Source organism: Atractosteus spatula, chromosome 8, assembly GCF_055471065.1.
Source record: "Atractosteus spatula isolate fAtrSpa1 chromosome 8, fAtrSpa1.hap1, whole genome shotgun sequence".
Lineage (NCBI taxonomy): Eukaryota > Metazoa > Chordata > Actinopteri > Semionotiformes > Lepisosteidae > Atractosteus > Atractosteus spatula.
The window spans coordinates 11,806,425-11,819,793 of NC_142713.1; positions in this window are offsets into that span (position 1 = coordinate 11,806,425).

Consider the following 13,369-nt stretch of genomic DNA (forward strand, 5'->3'; position numbering starts at 1 on the left):
TCTGCTGAAAAACACGTTTTGACAATTTCTGAGCACTGGGGTTAAGGGCTGACTCAATGTGCTCTTCTGAGCCAGGCAGTTACACTGCGAATCTAAGGGCTGAGAAAAAGCGTTTATTTCGGGCTGAAAAACACGTTTTGAAAACTGTGTTGTTCCTACCTTATAAGTTACATGGGGGTTACCAAAGTTGCCAAAACATGTTAATTTCTGCTGAAAAACACGTTTTGACAATTTCTGTACACTGGGGTTAAGGGCTGACTCAATGTGCTCTTCTGAGCCAGGCAGTTACACAGCGATTCTAAGGGCTGACAAAACGCGTTTATTTCGGGCTGAAAAACACGTTTTGAAAACTGTGTTGTTCCTAGCCTAAAAGTTACATGGTGGTTACCAAAGTTGCCAAAACGTGTTTATTTCTGCTGAAAAACACGATTTGACAATTTCTGCACACTGGGGTTAAGGGCTGACTCAATGTGCTCTTCTGAGCCAGGCAGTTACACTGCGAATCTAAGGGCTGAGAAAAAGCGTTTATTTCGGGCTGAAAAACACGTTTTGAAAACTGTGCTGTTCCTGCCCTATAAGTTACATGGTGGTGACCAAAGTTGCCAAAACATGTTTATTTCTGCTGAAAAACACGTTTTGACAATTTCTGAGCACTGGGGTTAAGGGCTGACTCAGTGTGCTCTTCTGAGCCAGGCAGTTACACTGCGAATCTAAGGGCTGAGAAAAAGCGTTTATTTCGGGCTGAAAAACACGTTTTGAAAACTGTGTTGTTCCTACCCTATAAGTTACATGGGGGTTACCAAAGTTGCCAAAACATGTTAATTTCTGCTGAAAAACACGTTTTGACAATTTCTGTACACTGGGGTTAAGGGCTGACTCAATGTGCTCTTCTGAGCCAGGCAGTTACACAGCGATTCTAAGGGCTGACAAAACGCGTTTATTTCGGGCTGAAAAACACGTTTTGAAAACTGTGTTGTTCCTGCCCTAAAAGTTACATGGTGGTTACCAAAGTTGCCAAAACGTGTTTATTTCTGCTGAAAAACACGATTTGACAATTTCTGAGCACTGGGGTTAAGGGCTGACTCAATGTGCTCTTCTGAGCCAGGCAGTTACACTGCGAATCTAAGGGCTGAGAAAAAGCGTTTATTTCGGGCTGAAAAACACGTTTTGAAAACTGTGCTGTTCCTGCCCTATAAGTTACATGGTGGTGACCAAAGTTGCCAAAACATGTTTATTTCTGCTGAAAAACACGTTTTGACAATTTCTGAGCACTGGGGTTAAGGGCTGACTCAGTGTGCTCTTCTGAGCCAGGCAGTTACACTGCGAATCTAAGGGCTGAGAAAAAGCGTTTATTTCGGGCTGAAAAACACGTTTTGAAAACTGTGTTGTTCCTACCCTATAAGTTACATGGGGGTTACCAAAGTTGCCAAAACATGTTTATTTCTGCTGAAAAACACGTTTTGACAATTTCTGTACACTGGGGTTAAGGGCTGACTCAATGTGCTCTTCTGAGCCAGGCAGTTACACTGCGAATCTAAGGGCTGAGAAAAAGCGTTTATTTCGGGCTGAAAAGCACGTTTTGAAAACTGTGCTATTCCTGCCCTATAAGTTACATGGTGGTGACCAAAGTTGCCAAAACGTCTTTATTTCTGCTGAAAAACACGTTTTGACAATTTCTGAGCACTGGGGTTAAGGGCTGACTCAATGTGCTCTTCTGAGCCAGGCAGTTACACTGCGAATCTAAGGGATGAGAAAAAGCGTTTATTTCGGGCTGAAAAACACGTTTTGAAAACTGTGTTGTTCCTGCCCTATAAGTTACATGGGGGTTACCAAAGTTGCCAAAACATGTTTATTTCTGCTGAAAAACACGTTTTGACAATTTCTGTACACTGGGGTTAAGGGCTGACTCAATGTGCTCTTCTGAGCCAGGCAGTTACACTGCGAATCTAAGGGCTGAGAAAAAGCGTTTATTTCGGGCTGAAAAACACGTTTTGAATACTGTGCTGTTCCTGCCCTGTAAGTTACATGGTGGTGACCAAAGTTGCCAAAACGTGTTTATTTCTGCTGAAAAACACATTTTGACAATTTCTGTACACTGGGGTTAAGTGCTGACTCAATGTGCTCTTCTGAGCCAGGCAGTTACACAGCGATTCTAAGGGCTGACAAAACGCGTTTATTTCGGGCTGAAAAACACGTTTTGAAAACTGTGTTGTTCCTGCCCTATAAGTTACATGGGGGTTACCAAAGTTGCCAAAACATGTTTATTTCTGCTGAAAAACACGTTTTGACAATTTCTGTACACTGGGGTTAAGGGCTGACTCAATGTGCTCTTCTGAGCCAGGCAGTTACACAGCGATTCTAAGGGCTGACAAAACGCGTTTATTTCGGGCTGAAAAACACGTTTTGAAAACTGTGCTGTTCCTGCCCTATAAGTTACATGGTGGTGACCAAAGTTGCCAAAACGTGTTTATTTCTGCTGAAAAACACGTTTTGACAATTTCTGAGCACTGGGGTTAAGGGCTGACTCAGTGTGCTCTTCTGAGCCAGGCAGTTACATTGCGAATCTAAGGGCTGAGAAAAAGCGTTTATTTCGGGCTGAAAAACACGTTTTGAAAACTGTGTTGTTCCTGCCCTATAAGTTACATGGGGGTTAACAAAGTTGCCAAAACATGTTTATTTCTGCTGAAAAACACGTTTTGACAATTTCTGTACACTGGGGTTAAGGGCTGACTCAATGTGCTCTTCTGAGCCAGGCAGTTACACAGCGATTCTAAGGGCTGACAAAACGCGTTTATTTCGGGCTGAAAAACACGTTTTGAAAACTGTGTTGTTCCTGCCCTATAAGTTACATGGTGGTGACCAAAGTTGCCAAAACGTCTTTATTTCTGCTGAAAAACACGTTTTGACAATTTCTGAGCACTGGGGTTAAGGGCTGACTCAATGTGCTCTTCTGAGCCAGGCAGTTACACTGCGAATCTAAGGGCTGAGAAAAAGCGTTTATTTTGGGCTGAAAAACACGTTTTGAAAACTGTGTTGTTCCTACCCTATAAGTTACATGGGGGTTACCAAAGTTGCCAAAACATGTTTATTTCTGCTGAAAAACACGTTTTGACAATTTCTGTACACTGGGGTTAAGGGCTGACTCAATGTGCTCTTCTGAGCCAGGCAGTTACACAGCGATTCTAAGGGCTGACAAAACGCGTTTATTTCGGGCTGAAAAACACGTTTTGAAAACTGTGTTGTTCCTGCCCTAAAAGTTACATGGTGGTTACCAAAGTTGCCAAAACGTGTTTATTTCTGCTGAAAAACACGATTTGACAATTTCTGCACACTGGGGTTAAGGGCTGACTCAATGTGCTCTTCTGAGCCAGGCAGTTACACTGCGATTCTAAGGGCTGAGAAAAAGCGTTTATTTCGGGCTGAAAAACACGTTTTGAAAACTGTGCTGTTCCTGCCCTATAAGTTACATGGTGGTGACCAAAGTTGCCAAAACGTCTTTATTTCTGCTGAAAAACACGTTTTGACAATTTCTGAGCACTGGGGTTAAGGGCTGACTCAATGTGCTCTTCTGAGCCAGGCAGTTACACTGCGAATCTAAGGGATGAGAAAAAGCGTTTATTTCGGGCTGAAAAACACGTTTTGAAAACTGTGTTGTTCCTGCCCTATAAGTTACATGGGGGTTACCAAAGTTGCCAAAACATGTTTATTTCTGCTGAAAAACACGTTTTGACAATTTCTGTACACTGGGGTTAAGGGCTGACTCAATGTGCTCTTCTGAGCCAGGCAGTTACACTGCGAATCTAAGGGCTGAGAAAAAGCGTTTATTTCGGGCTGAAAAACACGTTTTGAAAACTGTGCTGTTCCTGCCCTGTAAGTTACATGGTGGTGACCAAAGTTGCCAAAACGTGTTTATTTCTGCTGAAAAACTCATTTTGACAATTTCTGTACACTGGGGTTAAGTGCTGACTCAATGTGCTCTTCTGAGCCAGGCAGTTACACAGCGATTCTAAGGGCTGACAAAACGCGTTTATTTCGGGCTGAAAAACACGTTTTGAAAACTGTGTTGTTCCTGCCCTATAAGTTACATGGTGGTGACCAAAGTTGCCAAAACATGTTTATTTCTGCTGAAAAACACGTTTTGACAATTTCTGAGCACTGGGGTTAAGGGCTGACTCAATGTGCTCTTCTGAGCCAGGCAGTTACACTGCGAATCTAAGGGCTGAGAAAAAGCGTTTATTTCGGGCTGAAAAACACGTTTTGAAAACTGTGTTGTTCCTGCCCTATAAGTTACATGGTGGTGACCAAAGTTGCCAAAACGTCTTTATTTCTGCTGAAAAACACGTTTTGACAATTTCTGAGCACTGGGGTTAAGGGCTGACTCAATGTGCTCTTCTGAGCCATGCAGTTACACTGCGAATCTAAGGGCTGAGAAAAAGCGTTTATTTCGGGCTGAAAAACACGTTTTGAAAACTGTGTTGTTCCTACCCTATAAGTTACATGGGGGTTACCAAAGTTGCCAAAACATGTTTATTTCTGCTGAAAAACACGTTTTGACAATTTCTGTACACTGGGGTTAAGGGCTGACTCAATGTGCTCTTCTGAGCCAGGCAGTTACACTGCGAATCTAAGGGATGAGAAAAAGCGTTTATTTCGGGCTGAAAAACACGTTTTGAAAACTGTGTTGTTCCTGCCCTATAAGTTACATGGGGGTTACCAAAGTTGCCAAAACATGTTTATTTCTGCTGAAAAACACGTTTTGACAATTTCTGAGCACTGGGGTTAAGGGCTGACTCAATGTGCTCTTCTGAGCCAGGCAGTTACACTGCGAATCTAAGGGCTGAGAAAAAGCGTTTATTTCGGGCTGAAAAACACGTTTTGAAAACTGTGTTGTTCCTGCCCTATAAGTTACATGGTGGTGACCAAAGTTGCCAAAACGTCTTTATTTCTGCTGAAAAACACGTTTTGACAATTTCTGAGCACTGGGGTTAAGGGCTGACTCAATGTGCTCTTCTGAGCCAGGCAGTTACACTGCGAATCTAAGGGCTGAGAAAAAGCGTTTATTTCGGGCTGAAAAACACGTTTTGAAAACTGTGTTGTTCCTACCCTATAAGTTACATGGGGGTTACCAAAGTTGCCAAAACATGTTTATTTCTGCTGAAAAACACGTTTTGACAATTTCTGTACACTGGGGTTAAGGGCTGACTCAATGTGCTCTTCTGAGCCAGGCAGTTACACTGCGATTCTAAGGGCTGACAAAACGCGTTTATTTCGGGCTGAAAAACACGTTTTGAAAACTGTGCTGTTCCTGCCCTATAAGTTACATGGTGGTGACCAAAGTTGCCAAAACGTCTTTATTTCTGCTGAAAAACACGTTTTGACAATTTCTGAGCACTGGGGTTAAGGGCTGACTCAATGTGCTCTTCTGAGCCAGGCAGTTACACTGCGAATCTAAGGGCTGAGAAAAAGCGTTTATTTCGGGCTGAAAAACACGTTTTGAAAACTGTGTTGTTCCTACCTTATAAGTTACATGGGGGTTACCAAAGTTGCCAAAACATGTTAATTTCTGCTGAAAAACACGTTTTGACAATTTCTGTACACTGGGGTTAAGGGCTGACTCAATGTGCTCTTCTGAGCCAGGCAGTTACACAGCGATTCTAAGGGCTGACAAAACGCGTTTATTTCGGGCTGAAAAACACGTTTTGAAAACTGTGTTGTTCCTAGCCTAAAAGTTACATGGTGGTTACCAAAGTTGCCAAAACGTGTTTATTTCTGCTGAAAAACACGATTTGACAATTTCTGCACACTGGGGTTAAGGGCTGACTCAATGTGCTCTTCTGAGCCAGGCAGTTACACTGCGAATCTAAGGGCTGAGAAAAAGCGTTTATTTCGGGCTGAAAAACACGTTTTGAAAACTGTGCTGTTCCTGCCCTATAAGTTACATGGTGGTGACCAAAGTTGCCAAAACATGTTTATTTCTGCTGAAAAACACGTTTTGACAATTTCTGAGCACTGGGGTTAAGGGCTGACTCAGTGTGCTCTTCTGAGCCAGGCAGTTACACTGCGAATCTAAGGGCTGAGAAAAAGCGTTTATTTCGGGCTGAAAAACACGTTTTGAAAACTGTGTTGTTCCTACCCTATAAGTTACATGGGGGTTACCAAAGTTGCCAAAACATGTTAATTTCTGCTGAAAAACACGTTTTGACAATTTCTGTACACTGGGGTTAAGGGCTGACTCAATGTGCTCTTCTGAGCCAGGCAGTTACACAGCGATTCTAAGGGCTGACAAAACGCGTTTATTTCGGGCTGAAAAACACGTTTTGAAAACTGTGTTGTTCCTGCCCTAAAAGTTACATGGTGGTTACCAAAGTTGCCAAAACGTGTTTATTTCTGCTGAAAAACACGATTTGACAATTTCTGAGCACTGGGGTTAAGGGCTGACTCAATGTGCTCTTCTGAGCCAGGCAGTTACACTGCGAATCTAAGGGCTGAGAAAAAGCGTTTATTTCGGGCTGAAAAACACGTTTTGAAAACTGTGCTGTTCCTGCCCTATAAGTTACATGGTGGTGACCAAAGTTGCCAAAACATGTTTATTTCTGCTGAAAAACACGTTTTGACAATTTCTGAGCACTGGGGTTAAGGGCTGACTCAGTGTGCTCTTCTGAGCCAGGCAGTTACACTGCGAATCTAAGGGCTGAGAAAAAGCGTTTATTTCGGGCTGAAAAACACGTTTTGAAAACTGTGTTGTTCCTACCCTATAAGTTACATGGGGGTTACCAAAGTTGCCAAAACATGTTTATTTCTGCTGAAAAACACGTTTTGACAATTTCTGTACACTGGGGTTAAGGGCTGACTCAATGTGCTCTTCTGAGCCAGGCAGTTACACTGCGAATCTAAGGGATGAGAAAAAGCGTTTATTTCGGGCTGAAAAACACGTTTTGAAAACTGTGTTGTTCCTGCCCTATAAGTTACATGGGGGTTACCAAAGTTGCCAAAACATGTTTATTTCTGCTGAAAAACACGTTTTGACAATTTCTGAGCACTGGGGTTAAGGGCTGACTCAATGTGCTCTTCTGAGCCAGGCAGTTACACTGCGAATCTAAGGGCTGAGAAAAAGCGTTTATTTCGGGCTGAAAAACACGTTTTGAAAACTGTGTTGTTCCTGCCCTATAAGTTACATGGTGGTGACCAAAGTTGCCAAAACGTCTTTATTTCTGCTGAAAAACACGTTTTGACAATTTCTGAGCACTGGGGTTAAGGGCTGACTCAATGTGCTCTTCTGAGCCAGGCAGTTACACTGCGAATCTAAGGGCTGAGAAAAAGCGTTTATTTCGGGCTGAAAAACACGTTTTGAAAACTGTGTTGTTCCTACCCTATAAGTTACATGGGGGTTACCAAAGTTGCCAAAACATGTTTATTTCTGCTGAAAAACACGTTTTGACAATTTCTGTACACTGGGGTTAAGGGCTGACTCAATGTGCTCTTCTGAGCCAGGCAGTTACACTGCGATTCTAAGGGCTGACAAAACGCGTTTATTTCGGGCTGAAAAACACGTTTTGAAAACTGTGCTGTTCCTGCCCTATAAGTTACATGGTGGTGACCAAAGTTGCCAAAACGTGTTTATTTCTGCTGAAAAACACGATTTGACAATTTCTGCACACTGGGGTTAAGGGCTGACTCAATGTGCTCTTCTGAGCCAGGCAGTTACACTGCGAATCTAAGGGCTGAGAAAAAGCGTTTATTTCGGGCTGAAAAACACGTTTTGAAAACTGTGCTGTTCCTGCCCTATAAGTTACATGGGGGTTACCAAAGTTGCCAAAACATGTTTATTTCTGCTGAAAAACACGTTTTGACAATTTCTGTACACTGGGGTTAAGGGCTGACTCAATGTGCTCTTCTGAGCCAGGCAGTTACACAGCGATTCTAAGGGCTGACAAAACGCGTTTATTTCGGGCTGAAAAACACGTTTTGAAAACTGTGCTGTTCCTGCCCTATAAGTTACATGGTGGTGACCAAAGTTGCCAAAACGTGTTTATTTCTGCTGAAAAACACGTTTTGACAATTTCTGAGCACTGGGGTTAAGGGCTGACTCAGTGTGCTCTTCTGAGCCAGGCAGTTACATTGCGAATCTAAGGGCTGAGAAAAAGCGTTTATTTCGGGCTGAAAAACACGTTTTGAAAACTGTGTTGTTCCTGCCCTATAAGTTACATGGGGGTTAACAAAGTTGCCAAAACATGTTTATTTCTGCTGAAAAACACGTTTTGACAATTTCTGTACACTGGGGTTAAGGGCTGACTCAATGTGCTCTTCTGAGCCAGGCAGTTACACAGCGATTCTAAGGGCTGACAAAACGCGTTTATTTCGGGCTGAAAAACACGTTTTGAAAACTGTGTTGTTCCTGCCCTATAAGTTACATGGTGGTGACCAAAGTTGCCAAAACGTCTTTATTTCTGCTGAAAAACACGTTTTGACAATTTCTGAGCACTGGGGTTAAGGGCTGACTCAATGTGCTCTTCTGAGCCAGGCAGTTACACTGCGAATCTAAGGGCTGAGAAAAAGCGTTTATTTTGGGCTGAAAAACACGTTTTGAAAACTGTGTTGTTCCTACCCTATAAGTTACATGGGGGTTACCAAAGTTGCCAAAACATGTTTATTTCTGCTGAAAAACACGTTTTGACAATTTCTGTACACTGGGGTTAAGGGCTGACTCAATGTGCTCTTCTGAGCCAGGCAGTTACACAGCGATTCTAAGGGCTGACAAAACGCGTTTATTTCGGGCTGAAAAACACGTTTTGAAAACTGTGTTGTTCCTGCCCTAAAAGTTACATGGTGGTTACCAAAGTTGCCAAAACGTGTTTATTTCTGCTGAAAAACACGATTTGACAATTTCTGCACACTGGGGTTAAGGGCTGACTCAATGTGCTCTTCTGAGCCAGGCAGTTACACTGCGATTCTAAGGGCTGAGAAAAAGCGTTTATTTCGGGCTGAAAAACACGTTTTGAAAACTGTGCTGTTCCTGCCCTATAAGTTACATGGTGGTGACCAAAGTTGCCAAAACGTCTTTATTTCTGCTGAAAAACACGTTTTGACAATTTCTGAGCACTGGGGTTAAGGGCTGACTCAATGTGCTCTTCTGAGCCAGGCAGTTACACTGCGAATCTAAGGGATGAGAAAAAGCGTTTATTTCGGGCTGAAAAACACGTTTTGAAAACTGTGTTGTTCCTGCCCTATAAGTTACATGGGGGTTACCAAAGTTGCCAAAACATGTTTATTTCTGCTGAAAAACACGTTTTGACAATTTCTGTACACTGGGGTTAAGGGCTGACTCAATGTGCTCTTCTGAGCCAGGCAGTTACACTGCGAATCTAAGGGCTGAGAAAAAGCGTTTATTTCGGGCTGAAAAACACGTTTTGAAAACTGTGCTGTTCCTGCCCTGTAAGTTACATGGTGGTGACCAAAGTTGCCAAAACGTGTTTATTTCTGCTGAAAAACTCATTTTGACAATTTCTGTACACTGGGGTTAAGTGCTGACTCAATGTGCTCTTCTGAGCCAGGCAGTTACACAGCGATTCTAAGGGCTGACAAAACGCGTTTATTTCGGGCTGAAAAACACGTTTTGAAAACTGTGTTGTTCCTGCCCTATAAGTTACATGGTGGTGACCAAAGTTGCCAAAACATGTTTATTTCTGCTGAAAAACACGTTTTGACAATTTCTGAGCACTGGGGTTAAGGGCTGACTCAATGTGCTCTTCTGAGCCAGGCAGTTACACTGCGAATCTAAGGGCTGAGAAAAAGCGTTTATTTCGGGCTGAAAAACACGTTTTGAAAACTGTGTTGTTCCTGCCCTATAAGTTACATGGTGGTGACCAAAGTTGCCAAAACGTCTTTATTTCTGCTGAAAAACACGTTTTGACAATTTCTGAGCACTGGGGTTAAGGGCTGACTCAATGTGCTCTTCTGAGCCAGGCAGTTACACTGCGAATCTAAGGGCTGAGAAAAAGCGTTTATTTCGGGCTGAAAAACACGTTTTGAAAACTGTGTTGTTCCTACCCTATAAGTTACATGGGGGTTACCAAAGTTGCCAAAACATGTTTATTTCAGCTGAAAAACACGTTTTGACAATTTCTGTACACTGGGGTTAAGGGCTGACTCAATGTGCTCTTCTGAGCCAGGCAGTTACACAGCGATTCTAAGGGCTGACAAAACGCGTTTATTTCGGGCCGAAAAACACGTTTTGAAAACTGTGTTGTTCCTGCCCTATAAGTTACATGGGGGTTACCAAAGTTGCCAAAACATGTTTATTTCTGCTGAAAAACACGTTTTGACAATTTCTGTACACTGGGGTTAAGGGCTGACTCAATGTGCTCTTCTGAGCCAGGCAGTTACACTGCGATTCTAAGGGCTGACAAAACGCGTTTATTTCGGGCTGAAAAACACGTTTTGAAAACTGTGCTGTTCCTGCCCTATAAGTTACATGGTGGTGACCAAAGTTGCCAAAACATGTTTATTTCTGCTGAAAAACACGTTTTGACAATTTCTGAGCACTGGGGTTAAGGGCTGACTCAATGTGCTCTTCTGAGCCAGGCAGTTACACTGCGAATCTAAGGGCTGAGAAAAAGCGTTTATTTCGGGCTGAAAAACACGTTTTGAAAACTGTGTTGTTCCTGCCCTATAAGTTACATGGTGGTGACCAAAGTTGCCAAAACGTCTTTATTTCTGCTGAAAAACACGTTTTGACAATTTCTGAGCACTGGGGTTAAGGGCTGACTCAATGTGCTCTTCTGAGCCATGCAGTTACACTGCGAATCTAAGGGCTGAGAAAAAGCGTTTATTTCGGGCTGAAAAACACGTTTTGAAAACTGTGTTGTTCCTACCCTATAAGTTACATGGGGGTTACCAAAGTTGCCAAAACATGTTTATTTCTGCTGAAAAACACGTTTTGACAATTTCTGTACACTGGGGTTAAGGGCTGACTCAATGTGCTCTTCTGAGCCAGGCAGTTACACAGCGATTCTAAGGGCTGACAAAACGCGTTTATTTCGGGCCGAAAAACACGTTTTGAAAACTGTGTTGTTCCTGCCCTATAAGTTACATGGGGGTTACCAAAGTTGCCAAAACATGTTTATTTCTGCTGAAAAACACGTTTTGACAATTTCTGTACACTGGGGTTAAGGGCTGACTCAATGTGCTCTTCTGAGCCAGGCAGTTACACTGCGATTCTAAGGGCTGACAAAACGCGTTTATTTCGGGCTGAAAAACACGTTTTGAAAACTGTGCTGTTCCTGCCCTATAAGTTACATGGTGGTGACCAAAGTTGCCAAAATGTCTTTATTTCTGCTGAAAAACACGTTTTGACAATTTCTGAGCACTGGGGTTAAGGGCTGACTCAATGTGCTCTTCTGAGCCAGGCAGTTACACTGCGAATCTAAGGGCTGAGAAAAAGCGTTTATTTCGGGCTGAAAAACACGTTTTGAAAACTGTGTTGTTCCTGCCCTATAAGTTACATGGTGGTGACCAAAGTTGCCAAAACGTCTTTATTTCTGCTGAAAAACACGTTTTGACAATTTCTGAGCACTGGGGTTAAGGGCTGACTCAATGTGCTCTTCTGAGCCATGCAGTTACACTGCGAATCTAAGGGCTGAGAAAAAGCGTTTATTTCGGGCTGAAAAACACGTTTTGAAAACTGTGTTGTTCCTACCCTATAAGTTACATGGGGGTTACCAAAGTTGCCAAAACATGTTTATTTCTGCTGAAAAACACGTTTTGACAATTTCTGTACACTGGGGTTAAGGGCTGACTCAATGTGCTCTTCTGAGCCAGGCAGTTACACTGCGATTCTAAGGGCTGACAAAACGCGTTTATTTCGGGCTGAAAAACACGTTTTGAAAACTGTGCTGTTCCTGCCCTATAAGTTACATGGTGGTGACCAAAGTTGCCAAAACGTCTTTATTTCTGCTGAAAAACACGTTTTGACAATTTCTGAGCACTGGGGTTAAGGGCTGACTCAATGTGCTCTTCTGAGCCAGGCAGTTACACTGCGAATCTAAGGGCTGAGAAAAAGCGTTTATTTCGGGCTGAAAAACACGTTTTGAAAACTGTGTTGTTCCTACCTTATAAGTTACATGGGGGTTACCAAAGTTGCCAAAACATGTTAATTTATGCTGAAAAACACGTTTTGACAATTTCTGTACACTGGGGTTAAGGGCTGACTCAATGTGCTCTTCTGAGCCAGGCAGTTACACAGCGATTCTAAGGGCTGACAAAACGCGTTTATTTCGGGCTGAAAAACACGTTTTGAAAACTGTGTTGTTCCTGCCCTAAAAGTTACATGGTGGTTACCAAAGTTGCCAAAACGTGTTTATTTCTGCTGAAAAACACGATTTGACAATTTCTGCACACTGGGGTTAAGGGCTGACTCAATGTGCTCTTCTGAGCCAGGCAGTTACACTGCGAATCTAAGGGCTGAGAAAAAGCGTTTATTTCGGGCTGAAAAACACGTTTTGAAAACTTTGCTGTTCCTGCCCTATAAGTTACATGGTGGTGACCAAAGTTGCCAAAACATGTTTATTTCTGCTGAAAAACACGTTTTGACAATTTCTGAGCACTGGGGTTAAGGGCTGACTCAGTGTGCTCTTCTGAGCCAGGCAGTTACACTGCGAATCTAAGGGCTGAGAAAAAGCGTTTATTTCGGGCTGAAAAACACGTTTTGAAAACTGTGTTGTTCCTACCCTATAAGTTACATGGGGGTTACCAAAGTTGCCAAAACATGTTAATTTCTGCTGAAAAACACGTTTTGACAATTTCTGTACACTGGGGTTAAGGGCTGACTCAATGTGCTCTTCTGAGCCAGGCAGTTACACAGCGATTCTAAGGGCTGACAAAACGCGTTTATTTCGGGCTGAAAAACACGTTTTGAAAACTGTGTTGTTCCTGCCCTAAAAGTTACATGGTGGTTACCAAAGTTGCCAAAACGTGTTTATTTCTGCTGAAAAACACGATTTGACAATTTCTGCACACTGGGGTTAAGGGCTGACTCAATGTGCTCTTCTGAGCCAGGCAGTTACACTGCGAATCTAAGGGCTGAGAAAAAGCGTTTATTTCGGGCTGAAAAACACGTTTTGAAAACTGTGCTGTTCCTGCCCTATAAGTTACATGGTGGTGACCAAAGTTGCCAAAACATGTTTATTTCTGCTGAAAAACACGTTTTGACAATTTCTGAGCACTGGGGTTAAGGGCTGACTCAGTGTGCTCTTCTGAGCCAGGCAGTTACACTGCGAATCTAAGGGCTGAGAAAAAGCGTTTATTTCGGGCTGAAAAACACGTTTTGAAAACTGTGTTGTTCCTGCCCTATAAGTTACATGGGGGTTAACAA